Source organism: Alligator mississippiensis, chromosome 3, assembly GCF_030867095.1.
Source record: "Alligator mississippiensis isolate rAllMis1 chromosome 3, rAllMis1, whole genome shotgun sequence".
Lineage (NCBI taxonomy): Eukaryota > Metazoa > Chordata > Crocodylia > Alligatoridae > Alligator > Alligator mississippiensis.
In genome coordinates, this window is record NC_081826.1 from 272,622,308 (window position 1) to 272,649,948 (window position 27,641).

Below are 27,641 nucleotides of genomic sequence, written 5' to 3' on the forward strand. Positions count from 1 at the left end.
TTTCATACAGTGACAGATGCTTTAGGGAATTCATGCAGCTGGTAACAAAACTTTCTTAGATTTTCTAAAAATAGCAAATGATAATATCTTAACACAGAAGGCCCTCAGCCAACCATAGATGAAATCAATATTAGACCTCATTCTACTGGATAAAGAAGAGTTAATACCTATGTTTTTTTAAAAAGTGATTCGGGGAGACCATGTTTGCAGCAAATGAAATAAGTAGCGTAGGGTATCCTGGGGCCTTGTTACACGGTAATTTTAGGCAGCTTCTGGGGCCCTTAACCCCTAGATTGGCTGTATGTTAACACCTTTGTGTGACTTAAACCACTCATTAGTCAGCTCAAAGATACTCCACTTCAGGGCAGGATTATCTCTAATTTGCATAATTTTGTTCCTGTTCCATTAAGGTTTGGTCAGTCCCCATGGCTATTCCGCCCAAGTTGAAGTCTTCCAGTGTTCCAGTATGCTCCAGGGCTGTGGTGCTGGCTCTGCCTGGAGGGAACAGCAAGCTGGGTCCGGCAACAGTGGGAGGCACTGCAACTGCCGGGGACCCCAGGGCTGTGACACTAACTCTGCCTGCTAGAAGCAGAGAGCTAGTCTGGTTGGTGGCTCCCTGGTCATGACAGGCAGAGTGAGCACCACAACCACAGAGTTCCTGGTGGCCACGATGCCTATTGCCACCACTTGGACTGACTCACTCCCACTGGGCAGAGCCAGTGCTGCAGTTCTGGAGTGCCTGAAGGCCACAGTGCTTCCCAAGTGGTCCACTGTGTGTATCAGATCCCGGTATCACCTGGGATTGCTTGGGATATTTCACTACCTTTTATCCTTCCCCCTCCCCCCAAGATTGGAACAGGTTTAGATTTAGGGGCTCAAAGAGTTTTTAATCACAGAAAAATGCAAGGAACATTGTGAGATACCACACCTGATGGGGCCAGCTTAGCTCCTAGTCCTTCCCATACTCCTAGTTCTGCCCCCCACCAAGCATCTAATGGCAAGGCACAGCTGTGCAGGTGAAGGACAGTCACAGATGGTTTTTCACCTTAAGATATGACTGTTTCACTAAGCCAAACAACACTAAGCCAATTAACTTTTGTGTGGCTTACAGGGTAAGGTGTAACAAGGCCCACGGGGTATCCAGCTCACAGATACAGCTCAGAACTTAGTTGATAATGGGTTGACAGCTGATGGGTCTGATACCACTTAACATATTTATCAATGATGTAGATAATATAAAAATCTTTGCTGGTAAAAGTTTATATATGAAACAGAGTTTAGTGTTGTAGTTCATAATGAGGAGGAACAGTCATATTGGGGTCATCCAGATTTCTTGGTTTAATAGTTTCAGTACAACAAAACCAAGATCACACAATTGGAAATGAAGAATATTTCCCTCTTACAGGGCAGAAGACTTTATCTTGGAAAGCAGTGACTTGGAGAGAGACTGAGAGTTGTGATAAACAGCTGTCTCAGCATTCTAGTAAAAACTCATGTTATGGCAAGGCATTCTTTGGATGTATGAAAAAGAAATCTCTAATAGAAGTAGAAAGATTTCTTGTTCCCCTATATATACATTCCTACACAGGAAACAGATACTGGATAATGGGGGTGATGGTGGAGGGAGGTGTTAATTTTGCACAAGACCCACTGGCTGAAAGTTGAAACAAATACATCCTTAAAAAAAAAAAGACATGATTTCCTAGCAGTTAAAGTAAATGCCATTGAAGGAGCTTATACCCTTTACAAAGTCTTTTAAATAAGACTGATCTTTTTAAATGGTGTGTGGAAGCTTTCAGATGAAAGTTACTGGCCTGGGCTTTAAATACCATCCCTGCTGCCCAACTGGTGATAGGGGGCAGCATTTAAACCTGGGGTAATGGGGAGTTGTCAGCTGCACAGCCTAGAGGCTGGGGTTTGCTGTGCTACTCAGCAAGGGCAGTAGAGTCTGACTGAATCACAGATTTCCACTACGAAGGGGATGGGTGGGGAGTGGGGGCGCATCAAATGATGCAGGCTGCGATGCCAGAGGTGATAGTAGGGGAGCTTCTGTTGTTAAGATAAGCATACAAGCCTTCATTGAATCAGTTGAATATCTTTCGGTCTAGACTTCTACCTCATTAGACAAGGTAGAAGTTTCGATTGGATCTGCCAATTTTGATTCAGTAGAAACTGTGTGAATGCTTGTCTGCTTAGGCTTTCTAACAGCAGAACTGTGATTCAACCAGTTGAAATGTAGCACTTTTATGAATCCTAAAATACATGTATTAATACAAGTATTGGGAAAAATCCTTATGGTCTGTGAATACAGAAAATCTGATTAGGCGATCACAATTGTCTTATCTTCTCTAGGACCAGGTACAGACATTTACACTTTTACCAGTATAAGTGATCAGAAACTGGTCTGTACCCATAACAAAACAGAAGTTTGGTGCACATAGACTGGTTTAAAAATGGCAGAACCTGGTCTAAGATTTGCCCCTTTCTCCCCCTCCCCCTCCCCCCCACCAAAGGGTGAATGTGTGTTCTGTTTGTTATTGATCTAAACTATGCCTCTTACAGAGAATCACATACCTTAGATCAATTCTGCCTTGGGCTTTATGAATGCCAGTACCTAGCCTAAGGGTCTACAAATGTATGATTGTAGAAGGAGGAATCTTAACAAAAGAGCAGGAGTTCAGAGAGGGTACCTGTACTTTACTGCAGAGTCAGGCAACTGGAGCAAAGGACCTACAGAAACTATAAAAGGGTTCTCAGTTAGGTTTGTTAGTTTAGCTAAGGGAATAATCTTTTTTCCCCAAAAACTGTGGAAAGAAGGGACCCTGGTATTCCCCTGATGTGTAGTGGGATATGATGATTAGCTATTAGGGCTGTGCAAAACACCATTGTTTTGTTTTGAAGTCCATTTCACCATTTTGAAGGGACAGTGCTTCGTTTTATCTTTTGTTTTTCATTTCAAAGTACTGTCCCATTTCATTTTGCTGAAACTGTTTCGCTGTTTCGACTCGTTTTGACATTTTGCCCATAGCCTCTAATGGGGAGTCATGAAAATGCCTAGAACATTGTAATTTGTTGTCTGATTCAGATGCAAATTGCAGGGATGGTAGCCCCTTCAGAGGGCATGACATCTGCCAAGTTTCAAGGAGATAGGTGCAGAGGTTTCTCAGAAACTGCACTTCAAAGTCTTGAAAGCAATATTTCCTGGCAGCAGCAGTGGCAGCCACTTGTCATCTGGCATGCAAATCCAGGGGATCACACCTCCAGGAGGGCTTCAGGGCTGTGCTGTACTCCTCCCAGGGGTGCGGGCCCCGGGATCTGCGCTGGATGACAGGAGGATGCCACTGCCACCTGGGACCAGCAATGGGTGCAGCCCACTCCCAGTGCCAGGGAAGACCGAGGCTGCTGCTGGCCTCAGGTATCAGTGGCAGTCTCCTGTCATCCAGGAGGGCTGTGGGGCTGTGTTGGACTCCTCCCGGGGGTGTGGGCCCCTGGATCTGTGCCAGATGACAGAAAGCTGCCACTGTCACCTGGGACAGGCTCTGGGCTGCTGCTGGCTCCAGGCAGGAGTAGCAGCCTTCTGTCATCTGGGCACATATCGGGGGGCCCACACCCCTGGGAGGGCTACAGGGCTGTGCTGGACTCCTCCCAGGGGTGGAGCCCTCCGGATGTGTACTGGATGACAGGAGGCTGCTGCTGACACCTGAGACTGGCGCTAGGTACAGCCCACAGCCAGTGCCAGGGAAGACAGATGCTGCCACTGGCCACAGGCAGCAGGAGCAGCCTTCCATCATCTGGGCTCAGATGTGGGGTCTGCACCCCTGGGAGGGCTGTGGGGCTGTGCCAGACTCCTCCCGGGGTTGCAGACACGTGGATCAGTGCTGGATGACAGGAGGCTAGCACTTGGGACCGGTGCTGGGCATAGCCTGCACTTAGCGCCAGGCTCCATGGAGCTCAACCTGGTGGTGGGAGGCAGAGCGCAGGCCCAGTTCTGCCTGCCTCTCACCACTGGGCTGTGCTCCAATCAGCTCTGCCAGCCCCCTGGAGCTTGGCCTGGCAGCGGGAGGCAGAGTGCAGCATTGACTCTGCCCATCTCTTGGCAACGGGCTGCACACCATGGGGCTGGCGGAGCTGATTGGAGCACAGCGCAGGCTCTACCCACCTTGCGCCACTGGACTGCGCTCCAATCGGCTCTGTCAGCTCCATGGAGAACAGGCAGGAGGGGGGGAGAGCCAGGGCTGCACTTCCTGCTGGGCTGAGCTCCATGGGGCTGCGGAGCCACTCAGAGTCCAGCCCTGGCTCTCCCCTGCCTCCCTCCACCGGGCTGCTTCAAAACTCGAAACGTTTAAAAATTTGCAAAATGTTTCAACTGCATTCATTTCATTTCGAAGCTGTTTCAATGCTTTTTGTTTCATTTCAATTTTGCAGTTTCAAGCTCAAAACATGTCGAAACAGCTTCGAAATGAAAGACTCAGTGAAATGTTGCACAGCCGTATTAGCTAATCTGTAGCTTTAGGCTCACAGATTTCCCTCTTTCTGCCTGTAGTTATCTCATGAACATAGTGTATGATGGGACAGAAGCTGTTATGTGAGACTCATCTTGGTATTCTGATAATGCTTTAGATCCTTCTGCAGACCTTACAATTTAATGTGCTACACGGGTATTTATTTTCTTAGCCATTGGCTGTTTTAATATAGTTCTTACCTCCAGTAGTTAGTCTCTCTTGTTCTCATTTGATCCTGGAGTTTGGAATACTATGATTGTGAGAGTTTTTTGCTCTTCTACATATCTAGCACAGAAAGTATAGGTAGCACAACTGCAAAGATGACAATTTGTACAAGTTAAAGTTGTAAGGAAGTCTCAAATAGAAAAGTGATGCCACAACCCTTTTTCAGAGGTATGAGAAAGTGAGGTCAATTAGTGTTAGGAAGGGGACCTCTTTAAGACGGAACAAGAAAAAAAAATCTGCCCAAGCCCCAATAATTGTATCTTGCAAAATAAAAAGCAAGCCAGTAAAGTATGTAATGTATAAAGTAAAGATTTGTAAATGCAAAGATAATGTAAAGATGCCAAGATTTTTATAGATATTAAGATAAACATTTTATTCTTTGCAGATATCTGTAGGTATGTTATATATACAATTTCAGTTCCACTTCAATATATCTTAGCAGGCTATTTCAACAGACACCAAACCAGGCTACGACTTCCCTAACCTTCTTGACATTTAAATTGTTTACACACTAGATTTTTGTGCCCATGCACAGCATGTTCTGTCTCAGTGAAGACTCTTCTTTACAGTTCAGCAGCATAGAAGGCAAATCTCTAGTGAAGCTAAACGTAAGATTCAAAGACAATAAAAATGGTAAATGGTAAGACATATAGCCAGCCACACAATTATTCTTTGGCAGCCACTCCGGTTCTTCAGACAACACCAAGTTCAAGGGTCAGAAAACCACTTTTACTGCTACTGCTTCTGTGTTCACTGTCACCAAGGTAACCTTCATCAAAATAACACCTCAGAAAAACAGCAGCAGTGTTCATTTTCACTACCAACCTGAAAGAATAGTCGCATTATTGACCCCCTTCTTTGTTTGTTTAATAAACCATTACAAACTTGTAGTCTGTTGAAGAGATAAGCAACAGCAGAGAACTTGCCATAAGTGCAATGAATATTGCAAAGCATGTGCCTGTATACTTCAAGCCAAACATTTTATCCTGTGAAAAAAATAGGATGTGATGGTGTTCATGGCCAAGGATCAGCGAGATAGAGATAGTGCAAGGTAATCAGCATGCTGAGTAGGAGATGGCACCGATGGAATGATATTTTTTTTCTGAAACTACTCTCCTTTAGTTTGTGTCAAGGTCTGGATAAGGACAGAAGGTGTGACAAGTACCAATTACTGCTATCCAAGGTCATTTTTAAAAAGTCAGTGTAGAGTTTCACTTTCCATATAGCAGGTTGGCAGCTTGTTTGTTGTTGGATTTATTTTTACTTTACTCCTGAAAGAAATATCTGTTAAATTAAGGCCTAAAAGTTCCTACACTTCTGTAGTATGCCTTAAACTATTTTTAGTATCAGCAGCTACTGTCAGACAAAGGAAAGAGAGACATTACTGAGGTGATTGGGAATATGCTGAGCAAAGGAAATGTATGCATGATTCCCAGTTCCCAGAAGGCTCCTTCCTTTTCCTCCAGTCAGTTTCATATTAGAGGATGCACAGGGAAGGCGTGGAAGCTAAGCCTGAAATACCCCTTCTTTTGGGCAGAAAATTGAGGAGACATTGATATAATTTGATTGTATTTTCCTTCTTTTCAAAATTATCTTCCATTCCAGCACATGGTTTAGACGGAAAAAGCTGGTTGTTTTGGTTGGTTATGTAACTTATAAAGCTTGCTTTACTTTTTTGTATATATTTTACTAACATATTTGCATTCCCTGTATTTTCAAGTTGGTGTCATGGTTGGGTACATGGCTATTTGAGTAAATTTACAATTACATTGTTGGAAGGATGGTTCTTGCAAGATACATCTGCAAGCCCAGCTGGTATTCAGTTGAAGCTCAGGTTAGCTGTTTTGCGGTCAGTGCTGTCAAACAATATGGCTGCATTGAAGGCCTGGCTATTAAAGCAGTGGAGGACTCCCTACCCTCCCTTGTCTTTCAATCTGTTATTTGGGAAGATAAGAATGGTTATTTCAGGGTCATGAAGCCTACTTGTATCCCACTACCTTGGGCTGGCTTGGGCTTATTCTGGTCTACCTCATGAGAATGTTTGCCAGTTTATGGTTTAAACTGTTTGGGAATTCCTTGCTAGTTGATCCGTTCTCTTGATGGAAGGAAGCTAAAGGTCTTCTCATCAAGTGGGAATAATAGACAGTGTGGTCTAGAAACTAGCTCTGAAGCAAGAGGCTTTTTCAGTTAGCCTTTACTGTTGTTTCCAAAATTAGCATAGCTGATGTGTCATTCCTTTCTTTTGGAGTATACACATCCCTTTGTGGCATCTGAGATGGCAGATCTAGGGAGTGCTGCAAAAACTAAGGTGAAAATATGTAAGACAAACTTAGAAAGATTTTTAAGAGCGGCCAGTGTACATTGTTTCATTTTCAGTATTTAAATTATGGCATTTAAAGCAATGCTGACATTTTGCAAAAAATGATAAGGTTGCTCTGTTCTTTTGTTTCAGTGGCTTTAGGGCTAGGCATATAATTAATTTGTGTGTTATGCAATTCCCCACAGTTATATTTTTTTTAATTAATTTCTTTCCACTTTGTTTGTGTAATTTGCTCTTTTTTTTCCTTTCAACTTCTTAGGGTTTTTTTTAAAGAAAGCAAATTTCTTCCAGCTCAATGAAGTATTCATTTGCAACCTGCTTTCATTAGGCAGATAAATCCAAAATATCATGGGAACTTTTTTGTCCTGTTGCCTGTTGCTACTATCTTATTTTACAGCTACAAAAAGCTTGTTACATAACTAGCATAATCTTTATTTTCATAGCATCAGATAGTGAACTGAAAACTTAGAAGTGGATTATTTTATTTAGGGGAAAAATGAGTGGATACTTTTATCCTTATCTAGTTTTATTTATAAATAAACAATGTCCATGGAAAGGCTTTGAAAATAAGTTGATCTTAGCAAAATTCTTAGCAAGTCATTTTTGATAAGAGACTGAATTATAATGCAGATATTTGCTATGCATCTCTTTTCTTTTTATGTGGTTTGTTTACACACTTCACTGTAAAACTTTTGACACAAATTTTCAAATGTTGTTTAATGTTGTGCTGTTAAATCCATATGAAGGCAACTAAAAGGCAATATCTTGATTTGAAAGGTGTGGTCAACCCCAGTATCTCTTTAAATTGTTCAGAATTTCAGTATGCTCAGCATTTTTTAAAACCAGGCCATTTATTTAGGTGCTTAAATATGGTACCCAATTTTGAAACTCTTAGCTCTAGACCTTTACTCTATGCTCATCCCTGTTACATATGAGGCTAAGGATGAGAACAGATGGGACAGTTATAATGGGAACAATTATTAAAGACTTGCTGAAATTTATAGTAATGTTTTGAGGATTATTTAACAAATATTTTTAAAATGGTGTGAGATTGTTAGATGAAAGGCAGTCTACCTTACTTGAACCTGGTTTGTAGAGAGGTTCAGTCTAAGATCTAATAAGCTAATATGTGAGACCAACAGGGCCGCAACATCCTATCCTGCGAAACCTGTGGCTGCAGGGGGCCCCATAACTAAGGGCCTCCCTGCATCTGGCCACTTGCCACCCCCACCCCACTGCTCCCAGCTTCACGTCCAGCCACTCGCCACCCCTCCTCCTCCTGCCGCCACTGCCAGTGGTTTCACATCTGGCCGCTCGCCACCCCCCCCTATAGCTGTCACTATAACCGCTGGCTTCTTCAGCTGCTCACCACCCGTCCCACCACTTCAGGGGCTCCCAAAACTATTTCTTGCAGGGGGCCCTAAAAAATTGTGGGCCGGCCCTGGAGACCAGAGATCACCTCTGAGGAAGACTTAAGTACACTGGATTTTTCAAGGTCTCCATGTGGGAGATGGCTGTCCATCTACTAAGCTAGATGTGTACATAAAATATAAGACTTTTTTTTAAAGATTTTTGTTCTAAATAAACAGCACTTTGCTTTATTAGTGCAAGCTTTCATTGGTAAATCTCATTGCCTCAAAGAGAGTAGAACTGCAGGTGCTGACATCATGTGAACAATGTGAACAGGAGTCTTCAGCTCAAGATTCTAGTAGATGGTGAAACTGTGTCCAAAGAAAGTTGCAGTTAAAGGTTTGAGAAATGAATCAGAGTGTCCTTGAAAATGGTATGATGGGGTCAGAGATGCATTTGAATCAGGAATCATTAAGTCTTCACAATATAATAATAATAACAATAACAACAACAATAATAATAATATCACTCTGTTAGATATTTTATTGTATTTAATTAGTTTATCCAATTAGGTCAAGTAAGAAAGATTCTGGCATGACAGTAAACAAAATTCTAATACAGTCAGGGGCAGTGTTTTTCCAGTCAACCTCAGGTTTACTTAAGAGCTGTGATGTTACCTTGAATATTAGGCAGTGAAAAACAAGGCTGACTGAGAAAAGAGAAAGTATCACAACTTCTGAGATGTTCTGTTAAAATAGTTCTTAGATAGGCCTCTGTATTTCACCAGACCAGGATTAATGTTCATTACTTCACCTATCAATGTCAAGGCTGACAAATGTACAACTTTAGCACTAGTCAATGTGATAAAACAGAATAGTTTCTTACCTTACCTGAACCCTGAAGACAGAACTTATGAAATAGTCAGCATTGCTTCTTTTTCTAGGATCCATAAATGCAAGTCACTTTGTGGAGATGCCAGCTTTTTCATTTTGTTTATTCCATGTGTTTCAGAGAATGCTTTATTTCTTCATGTCCTACATTGTCTTTTACAAGCATCTAATTTCCCTAGAGTTAATATGATCTATCTAACCAATGTTTCTTTCCCAGTTTGTAATCACATTACTAATCCTAAATTATAACTGTTAGTTTTGTTTCAGGACCACTATTCTTCTCCAGTATTTTCACGTGACATGTATCATCTTATGAGTTCAGTCTACTCATGAGAAGTGGCACTTTCTTAAGTATCATTAGACCAAAGTATAGCTAATGTGAATGTATAACTGTTATGTATTATCTCGTCAAACCAGATAAATACCAATTTCTGTTGTGACTTCTCAAATCACTGCTCTCTCTGCTTAGTTTTTCTGTACTTAGGTTTATTCTTGTCATCTTTAGCTAAAATACTGGCCTCAAAACACAAAAAGGCACAGCATTACTTGGAAACATGGAGACATTTATATTATGGTAATAGACTACTTAAGCAATAGTTCTCTGCATAAGACATTGTTAATTTTAACAATTATATAAATGTTTGCCATATTGTCCTAATTTAAGTATTACACATTATTATTATGATCTTAGAATCCATACTAATGATCCAGCGAGAACTAATTTAAAAAAAATGGAGTAAATTCCAACTGCGTGTCCAAAAATGTATCAAAACTAATATGGGTTGCTGCCAGCAGTGCTATTTCCCTTCATATGCAGCTAGGTGGAGGAGCAAGACCACTGGTCTCAATCCCCTTCCACAAGCGCATAAGGAAGTACACCAGGCCAATGATGGCAGGAACCTACCTTAATCCAACAAGTTGGCTGATGCAGATTATACATATCCAAGCTAGGAGAAAAGTATATATAGGTAACAATGGGCACATCTACATGTGCATATCAATGTGCAGCAATAAACTCTGGTGCATATTGCACTCGAGTTTGCTTCTGGGTACTGCATTTACACATGTGCCTGGGACTGCAGCACGTTGAGCTGGGTCACAGCAGCCCTGGCTGACAGGGGACCTGAGGGGTCATCCTGCCAGCCTGGGGCTGTTGCGATCTGGCTCAGCATTCTACAGAGGGGCTTTCTGGAGCAAGAGAGTGCTGTAGTGTAGGGCTAGCTGGCAGGCAGCCCCTGCATGGAAGCACCCTTGTGCCTCTGCCAGCCCTGTCAGTATCTACATGAGTTGCTGCACATGAAAAAATTCCACATCAGAATAGTATTTGTTTTTACAAGTACTAACTTGCTGCCGAGTTTAGTTCCCTGGAGTCTAATAGGGCTGCATGTGTAGATTCTGAGACATTTACTCTGGAGCTAATTAGGCAACTTGGCAGTAAATGTCTCATAGAGACATGCCCAACGTCATTCCTGTCCTGCTCCTGGGTCAACAGAGCCACCTTTTGCCTATGTCACAGTCTAGAACATCATTTCAGAATCTAGCCCTGCTTTGTTTAGCTTTAGTAAGTATCTTGAGCTTTGGACTCTGTGATTTTTTTATTATTTATAAAATATATAAATTTCAGTGTACAAAAAGATGATAGAGACATACAAAGACATTTTTTCTTCCCTCACATAGATATTGTGACTGTTGAATTGGTGGGCAGAATTATAAATGGTTAGAAGTAGGTAGGAAAATAGATGGGAGGGTGTTTGTAATGTACAGAATAACAGAATGCTTTATTGTTTAAGGGATTGTTTACAGCAATACAATACTACAGATGGACCCTTGGTTACTGTTTATTATAACTGTAGTCAGTTGCACTCTGCTACCCACTTACCTACATACTTATGACCATTTGTAATTGTAGCTGACTTTCCTCAGCTCCCAAAGAGGCTATGGCAATTTGTGTAGTCTATCTGGGGAAGTAAAGCAGCTCCTTAAATCCCCTCACTCTTGTGTCCATCATAGGACTTTTTCCTTTCTTTCTTATTTTCTTCCTGTAATAGTTCAAAAGTAGTTTTAATAGTTCACATCCCCCCTTTCTGTCCCTCCCCCATTTCTGTGATGGGGAAAGGGAGCAATCATTTAGATTGATTTGTATCTTACTGTGGTTTGTACCCTACCGGTGTTCTGTGGGAGAATGGACAGCATGTTCAGTCCACTGAAAAATCAATGCACTATGTTTGCAGCTGTCTCTGGTCTATAGAAACATGTTTTTCAGTGGACTGCTTCAAAGGGAATACCTCTAATTTCTGCCTTGAATATACTGCTGTATGGATTTTCCTGTGTGGAAGCAGAGGCTGAGTCTAGGCAGTCAATCTACTTAAAGACGGAGAAAATAATACATTCTAGTCAACTTTCCTCAAAAGTCATTGAAATACAAGATAGGATTTCAGAGACTACAGAGGGGTAAAAAGGGTTCCTGCCTTCTAACAGAGTGACAGTCTAGATGTGCATAGAAACCTGGGAGTTGTAGCAGAAAGCATGTATCAGCAGTTGTGGTGGGAACTTCCCCTTTCTTCTTTATTGGTCCATGGAAGGAGGAAGCTATATGAAATTACAAGAGTCAGACTTTTCTCCTTATTGATCTTATTGTCCATGAAGTTATGTGGACTTCCCCTTCCTTCATTTGGCTGAGGGAAAGAATATGAAGGACTCTTGGAGTTAAGTGTTTCCTATATTGAGATAGGTCATGGTCATGTGTCTTTATGCCATATCCTCAATGCTACTAGTGGATTGACACTGAATGTGGTATTCTCTTCCTATTTCTGTGGGGTGTAAAAGAAAAAGGAGTAATACTTGGGTTGCTGCTAAGAACACAGGTAGCTTTGCAACTGAATCAGAAAATGCCAAATATCTCCTAAAAAACATACAAAAATAATTAACAATGAATAATATTTGATTAATCATATACATGTCACGTTAAGAGAACATACTTTTTATTTCACACATTGAATACATTAATACATTATATCCCAAATGACTAACAGTGGACTATTACTTTTATCTTTGCTGGTTTGCTCCTGAAAAAGCAGTCTCCATTATTCACAGGCTTACCTTAAAGCACAAATAAATTAAATAAAATGCCAGTGCCATCTTATCTCACACATGCAGAAGGATGTGGTGCCCTTTAGACAGTTGGCCCATATTCAGAACAGTGATACATGATGAATGCCATTGTATTCAAGTTTGAGACAGGATCTGAAGCACTGCAGAACATAAAATATTAGTGAATGATTATTTACATATTTCTTTCTTAATTGTCATAGCAGTCAGTGTCAGCATAATTGCATAATTTGCACTGGAGCAAATTTGATTTGTGTCTCATTTTTACAAAGATCTCAGTATCTCTGTGCTAGGGTATATCTTCTCTTGGGGGTGAAATTTGCCCTGGAATTGTATCATCTGCAATAGGAAAAAAAGATTTATAGAATTTATTAATAGATTCCCTGGAGCATGATGACTGACTAATCTGATTCTCATTTCAAATTAATTTGCTTTACTTTCCATGCACATTTGAATTTGTTTAAAAGCTATTAACTTTGGCTATTTCGTAGAATCATAGATATTAGAAACAGCAAACAGTTTGCAAAAGTCATATGGTATGTCTCCCTGCCAATGCAGTGTTTATTTAGTGTTCTTCAATTTAGCCTGTGCATATACAATATATGCATAGGCAGAGGCTTTACAAAGTTTTTAGCAGAGCTAAATTAGATAACTCATCTTCATAGTTCCCTGTGCCTCTCCACTCTTTCCTGTTCCACTTAACTCAAGTCATGGGTACTTTTGACAGAATCAATATGGTGGAGGAAATAGATAAAAGGGAAGTCTTTGAGGCTAGGGACGGAAGTTACACATAAATCAGTTTAAGTGGTCAGGAACCAGTTTAAACCTGTAACAGAACATAAGTTTAGTGCATGTAAACCAGTTTAAAAATGGCCAAAACTGGTTTAAGTTAAACCTGGTTGAATGTAGTATCAGATTTAAGCAGACAAGGTTTCTTGGGTGAATTTGATATCTTTTATTTAAGTGATTTGAGTCAAACCAGTTTATGGAACTTCTGTCCCAGACCCTTTCCTGGTTTAAGTTAAATCAGAGACTCCAGCATCCCAGCAAGTTTTTCAGCCCTGGGCTATACTCTCTGCTCCAACAAAGCAAGGCTTTGCCCCCAGCTGCCAGCAGGGACTTTTCCATCCCCAGCAGTGGGGCAGATTCCCCTGTCTTACTCCCTCCTCTGCTAGGAAATCAACCCAGTTCCCAACTGTAGTGAGGAATAAAGCCCCTGCTGGCTTTCCTCCTCCACCAGGCATGGGGTGGGTGTTTTTTGCCCCCCACCAACTTCCTCCTCAGTTGCCCCACAGGACCTGCCAGGCTGTGGGCTGCACTCACCAGGTTGCCCCACGCTGAAGGATAGTCTGGGGCAGAGGAGCTGCAGCCCAGGATGCAAGCTTCTTCCCTCCTCTGGTGTCAGCTGCACTGCAGCCCTGCCATGGCCTGGCAGATGTAGCAGGCCAGGAGCAGCAGAGGCTGTGGCAGGCAGAGCTGACAGACAGCAGGGCCTGGCTCTGGCCATATAGTGGGGGAGGACTCGCCTGCAGGGAGCTCGGGGCAGGCCCAGCTCCCCAGCAGGGGCAGAGACAAGGCACTGGGCTGCAGCTCTGCCTAGGAGGTCCCAGGTAGCCCCAAGACTCTGACTCCCCCAGGCTGGCACCAGCAAAGGGAGAGCACCAGGGGCCATCCTCACTCCACTGTTCCTGGGACAGCAGGGGTCTGCAGGGAAGCTGCTGTTTTTCCTCCCCATTCCCTTCTCATCTGGCTTGCTGGCCAGGGAAAACATGTTACAGGGTGATTTTCCTGGCTCCTGGCTGCAGGGAATCCCATAGTCCCGACCTGAGCTGGGAGCCAGGCTGATCCACTGGCTATGCCCCCCTGCTTGGCTGGCAGCCAGCTGGGGGGGGGGGGGACAGCCCCCGTTGTAGGCTTCCCACCCCCTGTGCAGGGTACCGTCTGGCTGGGATCCAAAGCCAGGCAGTGGGTCCTTCCCCCACAACACTCTCTCCTCAGATGGCCTGCCAGCCAAGCAGAAGGCATGGCTGGGTGATGGGCCTGGCTCTCAACTCAGGCAGGGCAGTAAAGCTCCTACTGCAGGCTTCCCTACAGCTGGCATCTGGGCCAATCTCCCAGCCATGCCCACTCCCCAGCTGGCAGGCTGGCTGAGAAGGTAGTGGTGGGGGGAAGAAATGGCCTCCACTGTGGCCTTCCTGCCCCCTGTGCTGGACAAAGCTTGGCTTGCATCCAAAGCCGGGAGCTGGGTGGAGGCCAGACACCTGCCACCCACCTCCTGTTGCGGTGGCACCAGGCACCTGGGGTGAGCAGCTGCAGGGGAGGCAATGGACTGCTGCAGCCTGGTCCAGCCTAGCCCCGCAGACCCAGGGTGTAGGCAGCAACTGGCCCTCAGCTGCTGACCCTGAGCACCCAGCGCTGCTGCGAGCAGGCAGTGGGTAACACATGACTTACCTCTGCCCACCATGATAGTTCACTCTGCTGCTGCTGCTGGGAGAGGCAGGGGATGGGAAGCCATGCTTCAGCCCACCTGCAAACTGCGCATGTGGGCCTGGAGGAGGGAAGTGGCAGGTGCTGACCCTCACCCCCTTGAGTCACCCCAGCCCAGGCCATGATACCACAATGGGAGGCAATGGTGAGTTGGGCTCCCCCACTCCCCACAGCCAGGTCACATTCCCCCTCCTTGCCCCCTCTCCATGGTCAGCTGACTGCTCCTCAGAGGGACTTGGCCCAGGGTGCCATATTGGTGCCCCCACTGCTGCTGCCTGTAATGGGGGGGGTTAACCCATGAGCCCTTCCCTCAGGCTACTGGCATCTGGCCCTTGTGGCCCCAGGTACGTGGCTCTATTGTGTATGAGCGGAGCCTGTCAATGCCTGCACCTCCTCCCCTACAATGGGGGGATTAAACACCCACTTCCCCTCAGGCTACTGGGTCTGGCCCCACCCCCACTCCTGTTGCCAGCCAATGGGTGAGTGGGGGTGGGGGTGCTGGGGACCCTTGACAGGGCCTGCTTCCACCCTCTCCCTCCAGGCACACCTAGGCTGGGGTCCCTGCAGACCAGAGTGGGGGTTTAAATCCCTCCCCAATCACACTCAGGCCTGCCCAGTCTGGGCCATGCCCCTGCTCTCAGCTTAGTTTTTCTCCAGCCGAGGGCTCACTATAGTACCCCTTGACTTATGGCCTGATCCACTGTAGGCATTTGCCTGCATTTCCAGAGTCAAAAGTGGATGTCTGTCCGGTTGCAAATCAGTTCAGTCTACACAGATTAGCGTAACCTGCAAAGATTGACTCAATTCAGGCTCCAACTGGCTGTGACTTTTTGAATGTCTGTCCCTAGCCTTAGTAACCGAGCTAGTGACAATTCAGTAGTATATGTCAACTTTCATATGTTGCTTGTTCTATTAAATTATAAACATTTTATATCAGGTAAATTGTCTTATTCAATATATAAAGCAAACACACATCACATTATGGGTACTACCATAATCCAAATTATAACAACGTTCTGTATTGATGAAAACATTTCCCTTGGCTGAATTGCAGTTTCTCAGGGCCTGAGGACATAGTACTATGTAGGGAAGTACCTGAAGAACTACAGCTTATAATAATTTTAAATCTTGTGTTTTGCTTAACATATTTTCAAAATTCTAAAATATAAACTATAATTCTGTGTGAAAGCAGTGTATTGAGGGCAGAGTCAGAGAAATGTACTTACAGTTTTTCATTTTAGTTATGCATGTAGCAGCTGGGTTTTGAAATACTTGGACTACTAATCGGCTTTTCTGGTAGACCTGCTGAGAGAGCATTACAGTCATCCAGCCAAGACATAAGAAAGAAATTTATGGATTAGGTTTTCTGAATCATTTTTAGGTATATGCAGTATGGGTCTCCAAGCAGCATTTCTTAAGTAATGACAAGCAGATTTAACAGTGGCAGTAATGAGCTACTCAAAGATGAGCTAAGAATCAAAAGAAACCAATTCTTCTGTTTTTATCCCCTTTACTTATAAAGATCTGTACTTTCTAACTTGCTAATTTTGATATACCTTGCTATGTGATTTGTGTCTAGTGCTAGGATTCTGCTGCTACTGTCTGATATGTATAGATTTGACTATAGATTGTGTTAATGTATCGACATTTCAGCCCAAACTGACCAGAGTTCAATCTATAAATAGATATGAACGTTATTTTAAGTGTTTGGAGGTAAAATTGTCAAAACTGACCAAGTTTCAATTTCAAAAATTGATGTAGGGCTTGCAGCACCTTTTTCCTTGAGCGTTCCAGCAGGGGTACTCCACAGCTGCTCTGGCTTGCACACACTAAACCTGGAAATGTGCTGGTGAAGCTGCTCCAGACTTCTGCAGCCAAGCACTGTTGAATTCGAGGACAATTTGGATTCAGACTCTGTGCCAGCCTATCTCTGCTTTCATTTTGTATCTTTCACAGTCACTCTGCAAACACTGCAATAACACTGAAATAACAGTTGCGGTTATATAATACCATATGCATACACATCTGGAAAATTCAGAGCTACTTAGACTATAGGGAAGCAATGAAGGCATTCTCCAGACCTCTCATCATCACATCATCATGTGAGAGGAAGAATCATGACAATCAATGAGTCTTTGAAGCAATGGAGGGAGGCAGTGATAAGATCACTAGGGAGGATAGGATTTTATTTGTAAGCCCAAATATGAGATCATCACACTTCCATGCACGCTTCTCAGCATGGCACATGTGCCCTCACAGACATTTCCAAAATGCTGAGGCCAGGTGTGAGCTTTCCACTGTTTTGGTGCTCTTAACTGTCACGCAAGCAGATCAAAATCCTATCTAGTTTTCAAACGTATGACTTCATGTGTTGCTTTGCATTTAATTTTAAAGCTTTAATGTTTCTGTTATTTCTTCAGTGCAGAGGAAAATAGCAGGAAGTAAGCAAAAAACTAGAAACAATAAATGTGGTTACAGATCATTAACCAACTGCACCAGAAAATCAGTTGAATATCAAATGCAACGTGGCAGTAAAAAGGTCATTGCTATGTTGGATTTTATACAGGGGGTTTCATGTCATGGCACACGACTATGATAGTGTGACTTCAGTAAGAAATTAGAAGAATATCAGAGGACAGAAACAATTAATTAAGGGACAGTTGTTTAATTTATGAGCTAAGATTAAAAAAATTTCCCACCAGAATACAGTAGGGTCAACTAATACTGCTTCTGCCATTTAACCTGTATTGAAGAGGGTGTTAAAAAGACATTTCTGACACATTAACTCAACCAAGCTAAAGTGATGGGTAAATGTATCTTTCTGTTTTTTGTTCAGAGAGTCAATATGATTACACATGTTGTGAGTCAATATGATTATGATAAGGCAGCTGCTTAAGTGCTTTTCTGGATTGGGACACAATACACAACATTTTGCAGGCTCAGTCTCATGTACAATATGTGAAAAATCCAACATTATTATCAGTTTAGCAAGATGTTTTCCTTTTCTTCATGGTGTCCTGATTAATTGGATCTTGTCAAGTTGATGAATCATTTGAGCATTTAGAAACCTATTATGGAGACACTTGTAAATGGCTACATAATTTGTTTGCACTGGTATTTGTACTTAAAACATGACTGAAATATCTGTCTTACTCTTCAGTGTCTAGTTCTGATGCATTTTTAAGGAAAAAATAATTACTAACTTTTGCAGAGTAAACAATTCAAGTTCATATAATGTGTCTGTGGAGTCTTGACTTTCTGATATCATTTCTGAGGGTATAGACTTGTGTGTGACAGAACAAACATAGCAGAGGTTGAGAAAGGAGTACGAGTTTATAGAGAGAAGATCAAGTGCTGAGTCATTTGCCTGCATATTTTCTTCTTTGTTACTGTTTGCACTGATGGATTATGCAGTCTTGCCCCCTTCATTTAAAATGAATTTAAATAGTTATTTGATGTGTCCAATTGTGAGAATAACCCATCTGTTTCTCATAAGAGACTGCTACATGTTTGTCCTTAAAAAGGAGAAGTAACACCTACTTAAAATTTAAAGTTTTCATAATGGAAAATATAGAAAAGAGAAAAAGTATTTCAGGGACAGAAATTAATGTCTTGATCATTTCTATCAAGTGCAATGCTGGGATCCAGGTAAAGTCGAAATGAGTTAGATTTGATTTTGTGGTAAGGTCATTCAGAGTCGTAACAGCTGCTTGCCTTGTTCCCATGATATTTATGGAAATGTGCCTGAAATGCAGTAAGGATGTTAACTGGGTTCTGATAACAGAGCAACTGTCCCTTCATAAATTTTTGACAACAATGGCAGACAAGTAATAGGCTAATAATTGCCTAAGCAATCAATATACAGGAGTCTCTTAATATCTAGGTTACAGAAGTTAGAAATGGCTAATAGATCAGCACCTGAAAATGAATAATTTACTATTGAGTAGATGAGTGTATTGAAGTTGCAGTATGATGACAGTCTAACAGAGTGTTTTGTGGGGGTGGATCCAAAGGAGAGGCTTCTAGCTGGTTTAATTATATGTTCATAAACCCTACCTGGTATCATGGGGTATTAGCACTGCACATGTTAGTTCAACATGATCAGAATCAGCATATTTTCAATACTATGATCATTCTTGAATTTGTGGTGTAAAAGCAAGAAAAGAAAAAGAAATTCCTGATTTGATTCTAATTTTCCCAAGGAGTTTTCAGTAGAGACTATATTTAAAATTGTGGTAATCCACTGGTATCCCTGTTGGTACTGTTGATCACTGTCGATTACCTGTCCATGAAAGCAGCCTTGTTACTTTTAGCCAGGCCGGAAAATATTTCTGTCTACACCCACCTTGTACACAAACACAGAGTGATGGATCAGCTGAGCATTCCAAAATAACTCCAGCATATCTCTTTTCTTACAAAAAATAAAGCAACCCAGGAATACTAGAAGAATTAAAAGCTACATGACTCCTGTAGTCCCAAGTGCCACTTAATTGTCTAGGAAACCTCCCCATCCACATGCTCTATGAGTGGAGTGGCAAGAGATGACGCGAGGAATAGTCTGTTCTCAAGACAAGCTACTGTGTATGGAGAGTGTATTGTGCTAGGAAATTGTCCTTCTAACAAAGTACTAGTGGTGCTTTTCAGACTGAATTTAAATTGGATATGTAGTCATTTCATCATGAAACAAAATAAGCAACATATCTTCCAAAGATATAAATCACAAAAACAAATATAATTCAAGCAGCTAAAGTTGTTTTTTTTTAAAGAAAGTACTAATGTTAAAATGGGAATTACTATGTGAAAATGGGCATAACATTCACTTTCAGTTCAGTAAAATAAAATCTGTATAGCCAAAACATCAATGGTTTAGCTCTTCCTCCTTTACACATGATGTAATATTTTTGTTTTACAACATGTCAGTGAATTTGGCTTTTCTCTCCCATTCCTTCCTCCTTTATTGTTATTACTGCTATTGCAATATGAGCTAGTCATTTTTCAATTTTACTTCTGAATATGGGGTTTTAGATGTATGAGCTAAAACATATATATGATGGAGCTCAATTAAATGCTATTTGAGAATTACTTTATGTAATACTATTATAGTGGCAATATAGAATTAAATAAATCTCCTTTGGCATATGTTTTATTCCTGAGAATGTTGTTAAGGGGGGAAAAAGCCAAAACAAACTTAATTCATTGTGTCTGAGCACTTATTCACAAACTGGTAAATACCCCTAGGTGGCACTAGATGCTTTTTAAATTTAAAAATAAATTAAATAAATTATCTCAATATAAAAGGAAATTCAGGACAGCTTTATATACCCATTGAACTCTTAAATGTCAGTTGTGTAATAGATTTCACATATTCTTCAGTAAAAAGATTCTAGCAAGTCCTTTCATCTTGCTTTTAACAAGATCACCCCAGCACTAGGATTGTTTGATACTATATAGGGGGTGTTTTTGAACTTGCAGAAGAAGATGAAGATGCCTTGCCATAGATAATTATTTGAACAATATAAAATGCCAAAAAATTTCACAGCCATTTGTTATTAATAACTCATGTGGAAAAAGTTAAGTTTGAAAGATACCCTTGAAAATTACTGTTTTTTTTTTATTCAAAGTATCTCTTAAATTATACATTTCAAACATAAATCAAATTGCAGATAGCAATTCTGTTGTTTCTTGGTTTGACTAGGCTGTTAAAGGTTAGTGAAGAAATAATGCCTTTTTTCTTGAACAACACTAAGTTTTTACTTTATTTTATAACTTTTTACCTACCTATACAACTTTAAAAATCCTTGAGAATCAAATATCTCCATGTTGGGAGCATCTACACAAGATGCTAACTGTGCAGTAGCCTAATTTTACTGCTCAGTAGTGTGCAGGGCAAAACCCATGCTAATATGCTACTGCACATTTAGTGTCACTTCAAAAGCCATGTGCCAGTGCTGCTGTGCAGTAGCACCAGGTACTACACATTGATTTAGTACTTGGTTATCCCAATACTAAACTTAATGTGCAGTAATTATGGCACATTAATAAATGTATAGATGCACCCTTTGTGAACATTCATGTTCATTTGGGTAAGGTGCTTGTTTTAATATTGCTTTGAGTTCAAAGGGAATATCTATTATATATGGAAATTATTGCTTTTACAGCACTATTTACCCTACTTACAAGAAGAATGGGGAACAGGTAATGTAAATATTGTAATGCTATTATCACAAATCAATAATACACTATCATCTTGAATACTGTGTTCATTTCTGATCATCTTGATGTAGTAAAGAGCATACAGAAAAAAAAAATCAGAAAGAGCAACAAAAATTATTAAACGGATGGAGAGATTTCCATATGAGCAGAGATAGCTAATCTGTTCTGTGGAACCCACTGTTTTGTTAGGGGTCAGAGGCAGAGATGCTCTTGAAGGAGCAGCAGGATCACCAGCTGTGAAAGTCTGGGGTTCTGTAGATTAAATCATTGGACAGCCTCTTTTGGTTTTGACTTTGATTGGAGTAGGTGGAAGGGGAAAAACTAGTTACCCTTGTAGGATAATCTAGGGCAGGGGTGTTCAATTCCCAGACTGCAGGCCAAATCTGGCCCACATAATTATGCATCTGACCTGCTCAACAAGGTTTGGGATATTTGGTGGCAGGGAAACAGTGACAAATAACACTGCCACTGCTTCTCTGCCACCAAATTGCCAAAACCCACAAGGCCAGATTAGACTCAGGCCATTGCAGTGGGGATGGATTGGGGCTGGGCCATTGCCATGTAGCCAGATTGGCCCAGGCCAAGTCCAGGCTGTTACCACTTGGCTGGATCGCTGCTTGGGTGGGCCATTACTGCATGACTGGATTGGCTGCTTCTGCCCCGCATGCTGCCCCTGCTGTGTGGCCAGATTGAGCCCCAGCTACACCTGCCTGTGCACCAAATTGACCCACTGCTGTGCTTGCCATGTGGGCTAGATCAGGCCCACTGGCCAGATCCAATCCATGGAAGAATCTGGCACCACGCATCCACCCCATGTGGCAAAACGTTTTGGCATCACTGATCTAGGAGAAATTCCATATAGGGAAACTCAGAGATTTTCTTCCCCCAGCTACTGACAAATTTGGTCCAGCATCACTTGTGAGACTCTCTAGAATTTGTTAGAAACTATACAAATTGTCTCATTAAATATTTTGTATATAGTTTGCATATGAACATGATAGTTTCCTAAGATTGGTGCACCCTTGTAAGAGGGGTTGGCTGGGGGGCAGTGTCTGGGGAGGGGTTAAGACAAGTGGCTGGGAACTGCAACTTGGTATCAGCACTAGGTCCCCATCATTTACATAATTTCCCAGCTAGTTTTCTCTTTCTGGTCTCTGATTCAGCAGAGGGTGGATAGCAGAACAGTGGTCATGTAGCTGCCTTCTCAGCAGGCTCCACATTGGCCTCTGTCGACCATAAGCCACAACTGCCATCCAAGTTAACTCAGGACATGAGGACTGGCCTGAATGTGAGAAGTCACAAAAGATATGGCTGGCAGATCTTATTCCTAGCTTTCCTACTTTTTTTAGACTTAGGTAGTGGTCCCATATGAATAACTGAGATAGGTATTATCACTGTACTTTAATTTCTCACATAAAAGATGGATCTCGGGTACAATGTATATTAACGGTGTGAGAGCTTTGAAATATGGTCAGAACAATCAGTTATGCTAATAAAGTTCAAAATTTAAAATGCTGGCAGTAAAATTGTTAGTGAAAACAATGAATAATCTTATGGCAGCTTTTCTTGGCAATCATTATTACTCTGTTATACCTGTGCTGCTGTTGAATTAGCACTGCAGGAGGTGGTTGTACACTCAGTCCTTTTAGCCTGAGGTAAAATCTTTTTCTGACATCTATTATAGAGAAACTTAGGCAACCAAAGCTGAGAAATAAATAAAATGGTTTTAATTGTGCCCCCGACAAAAATACAAAGAGGCACATTAGTCACAAGGCACTTTCTCAAGCAACATAATTTTTCACTATATTGTTATGCAGGGCCATTGTCTCACTGAAAACAGAATAGGTAAAAAAGTAGAGGAACAGCTCAATTTTTAAAGCTAGAGGCTGAAAGAAAAGTGAATTTTCTCTATATGAAACTAAAACTATCAAATGCAGGGTTTAAAATAATGTACAGATGAAGAATGATATGTTTTGGAAAACCAGAATGTTCGGCCATCTTAATCTAGAAACTGAACATTTAAATTGCATGACATTTTTTTCAGGATTTTAACTGGCTTACTGTACCCTTCATCTTCATCAAGGCAATTTTCATAAATTCTCAGGGCCAGTCTGAAGTAAGACATAAGACCCCCAAAAGTCGGTAGATGAAGAATGTGGCCATCCAAAAATCAGCAAGCAAGAAAATTATTAGTTATGGAAGGACTGAAGTTGCTGTGTTGGGGAGAGGTATGGTGTACTTATAGGAAGCTTTTAGTCAGAAGTGAGGACTGTATGGAAGTTGTGTAGGAGGACATAGGTTTTCGATGTAGTCACTCCAAAGAACGGCAAGACAAACCTTGAACCTTTAATATGCCTGTGTCTTAGTGATTACTTGATTATTGTGTATGCATGTACATGTGCCATTGTATGGAAACACTGTTGTGCACAAGTCAAAAATGCTTTTAGTGTATGCATTGATAGGTGGGAGTATTATCTTTTTCCTATATAATTGGTCACCAAATCTTGCTTTGTTTTTCCCCTGAATCATCTTTGGTGTCCAGCTGGGAACAGCTGATCTGTAATTCTTGCCTTCTGTTATTTTATTAAAAATTCTTATGTTTATCTGCAATTTTGTTACTGCCTGGATGTAGTGTACAGCCTGTACAGATCAGAATGAGGGCTTTGGCTGTATATTAAAAGCATTGCAAAGAAATAGTGGTTGGGGACCTGCCAAGGATTCAGACACATATGGATGACCTTCCTTTTATAGGGGCGGGCAGGGGTTTATACTGGGCAAATGTTATGGACCTAATTGTATATTTTTGTGGATGCAATGAATTCATACCATTGTGTTCCTCTGGGCAAAAAACAAAGCCACCCTACACTCCAAGATTCTGTACACATTAAAATAAGAACCACTTCATTTCTTTCTCCAAATATCATGAATACCTTCAAATCCTGGATATTCTGGCACCTGCCCATTATCATTCACAATTGTGGTCAATCTTGTTAAAGTTTCTTAAGCACCATATTTCACATGCATAGGCTTTATCCATGTTGGTGTAGATTGGGTTAGAAGTTCAAATTTATGCAAAAGAGGAGAGACATCTGCATACAAAATTTTGCAATAATTCTCCCTTGTTTTCATAAGCATCTGAAAAGGAGATATTTTAGAGGCACTAGCCTTTAAAACTACAGGGTTTTGCACACAATAAGCAGACAACAGAATGCCTTTTTATTTCATATTTATTTAACCAAATAGGGCTTCATTTAGTGCATATATGTAGTGTATAGTGTATGTGTGTGTGCGGGGCTGTCCTAGGGGAGCATGGGGGAATAGGGATGACTGCCCCAGGCCCCATGCTTTGGGGAGCCCCGCAAAGCCAGGCAGAATGGCCGTGATGACTCTATGCTGCCGCCGCCAGCTTCATGTCCGGCCGCTCGCTCTTATCCTTCCCCGCACAGCTGGTGCCATTGGCAGTGGTGGCTTCTTCCCATCCAAGGTGCACGGAATTGGGGCAGGGGTGGGGCCCCGCATGAGCTGATTTTTTCCAGGCCCTGCCTGCACCCTGCTCGAGTTGGCTCTGTGTGTGTGTGTGTGTGTGTGTGTGTGTGTGTGTAATATGCATGTGTCCATATCAGTATGTTTTCTTATAATCTATGAGATAAATACAGGATTAATAAATGCAGCCATTAGTCTCCAAATAAAGAAAATGATCAATAGTTTATGTCATTGTTAATTTTAATAATAAGCAAATAAGCAGAAACAAATAATTATGCCCTATCTGCCTTTCTGAAACAAAGACATTTACAGCATGGCTAGTCTAACTTATTAAAAATTAAACATAAAATGAACAATGAATAAAGACTGCTATAATTTTGTTCTCCAGTGAAAACAAATGACTACATTTTTAGAGTCCTATGAGATGATATTTCTGCTAAAAGAAAACATGAGCCCTACATGTGTTTTGAAAGGGAAGACATGTTTTGTATGAAGAAAGTTGAATGGCATTTTCTGTGTTTCAAAAATAGAGAGTCATAAAGACATATACCACTACAAAGTAATGTACATTATTGTTTCCCCCAAACCATTAGCATACAGAAAATAAAATAAACAGAGATGGATGAAGTAAAGGCTTGAGAGGTTAAAAAACTTTAACAGGAGTCAAAGCAGTATTAACTCTATCTCCACCATCTGTTTCTTTTTACTATCTATAGGCGTACCTATAGATTAGTGGCTCTTAATGTTTTTAGAATCAAGGTACCCCTTTAAAAAGGCCAGCTCTTAGCTTTCACTCATTTTTGACTTTAGAAAACAAATAGAGTAATTCTTCAGATGCAAAGAACTCAGAGGCTAGGGACAGAAGTTACACATAAAACAGTTTAGGTTATTGGAAACTGATTTAAACCTGTAATCAAACAGAAGTTCAGCGCATATAAACTGCTCTTAAAATGTCCAAAACCAGTTTAAGACAAACCTGGTTGAATGTAGTATCAGAATGAACTGATTTAGGTCAAACTGGTTTATAGAACTTCTGTCCCATATCCCTTCAATGTTCGAGTTAACTCACACTCCCCCAGCATCCCAGGATGCCTTGCAGACCTGGGCTATGCTGCCTGCTCCAGGGGAGCAGGGACTGCTTTGCCCTTCTTCTCCTTAGCCTGCTTCCTGCCTGTGTCTGTCAGCCCATAGGGATTGGGGGGCAGGGGAACAGACCCCAAGCCTCCCTCCCTCCACCCAGCCAGGGTCTACACAGCACAAGGGGGGAGGGAAAACCACTATGGTGGGGGGATTTTCAGACCCTGGCAGCCCTCTCCTCTCCCCCTCCCCCTCCCTTTTCCCAGCTGCTGATTGCTTCAGTGGATGCCACAGAAAGGCAGGAGAAGTCCTCCAGGCCAGGTGCCTGCTCCTGCAGCCCAGCATGGGGGCACCAGGGAGCCCCTGCCTTGCAGGGGTTCCCCAGCCCGGGGCAGCCTTCCCCCAATGGAACTGTGTCTTAAAGCTTTGCCTCAGCCCCAGAGAGTCTCAGGCAGCTTCAGGGAGCAGAGGGGAATTCTCCCGCTCCTCTGGAGCTGATTTTGCCTTAACTTCTCAGAGTCAGAGGCAAAACTAATGCAAGGAAGCAGAAGAATTTCCCTTTGCTCCCTGGGCTATCCCTGAGACTCCAGCACCAAAGGCAAGGTGGTGGGGTTGGGAAGAATTTTCCTCAGCTCCCTGGGGCTGCCCAGGGCTGCAGGGGCAGGCAGCCAGCCAGAAGGACTTCTCCCTCCCTTTTGTGCCAGCTGCTGAAGCAATCAGCATCTGGGAAGGGGTGGTGGGGACTCCCCTCAGCTCCCCAGGGCTGCCTGAGCTGGGGAACCCAGGCTGGGGAAAACCTTCCAAAGTAGAGGCTCCCCCAAGATGAGCCAGCACCTGGAAAGGGGGACAGCAGGGGGCTGGGGGCACTTGGCTGGGCTGGCAATGGTGCTAGAGCAGGGTGCTCTAGCACCCCCTGCCTACTGACCTAGGCCAGTAGAGACACTTCCCCCCCCCCCCCCGCCTTTCCCAATTAAAAACTGAATGTCAATTCAGTTGGTTATCAGGTCAACCTGTGCAGCTTAGAAGAAGCTGTCTAGTTTGAACTGATTCAGTCTTAGGCTTTTTGACTGTCTGTACTTAGCCAGAAAGACCATACCAGGTCAGAATGTTTTTGACACTATAGATTCCTATTTGAAAACTCTGGGTTTATCTTGTGAATCATGTCTAGGTGCTTGTACACTTAAAAGTGATAAAACTGTGTAGCATCCTGTGGTACCATTAAAAAGATCCCGTGGCACCCAGTGTGGTGCAACACCCTGGTTGAGAATCACTGCTTTAGATTATCCCATTGTCTCACTTCTCATATTCTCTGTGAGACTATTCCCTAGTAAATCTTTGCCTCTACTAGTGGTGGGCAGATATTTTAATTTAAAAAAAAAATAATTTAATGATGTCATACTTAGATGGGAAACACTGGGTGAAAATCTGACCCCATTAAAGTCAGTGGCAAAACTTTTTTTGGCTTTAATGGAGTTAGGATTGCACCTATCATGTCCTATCTCTTTTTATTCTTTTCTACTTTAGATAGTTTAAAACATGAATTGCTCTGTAAACAAGAGGGGAACAAGCATAGATCTGCCATAGAAGTAATAACATGCATGCCTAAGTGAGCATAGCTTTTCCTTTTGTGCACAGACCTGGCTGCCATGTGAGCACTAGGTTGCACTTGGAACTCAACATAAACCACCCCCTACTGGGCACATCTACACAAGATGTTACGGCACAGTAGCAATGAGATACTGTGCCATAGCTCATTACGACCATGCAGTAGCGTTGCATTGCTGGGCACTAACTGGGATATGATGCTACTGTGCAGTAGTAACAAGCACCTGCTTAGTAGTGTCAGGAAAAAAATCATGGGGCAATGATACTGTGCAGTAATGCCAGGTACTGTGCAGTCATTTAGTTGCTTATGGAACTGCAGTCTGCCGCACGTGTAGATGCAGGCACTGAAGGGGGTATGATTGCATCAGAGATTTGGACTTC

At 42.1% G+C, this 27,641-nt stretch overlaps 1 protein-coding gene across 1 annotated transcript in view; it reads left to right on the plus strand.

Moving 5' to 3' along the window:
- Positions 1-27,641, plus strand: part of HCN1 (hyperpolarization activated cyclic nucleotide gated potassium channel 1) — a 311,415-nt gene that overhangs the window by 112,897 nt on the left and 170,877 nt on the right. The window lies entirely within an intron of this gene.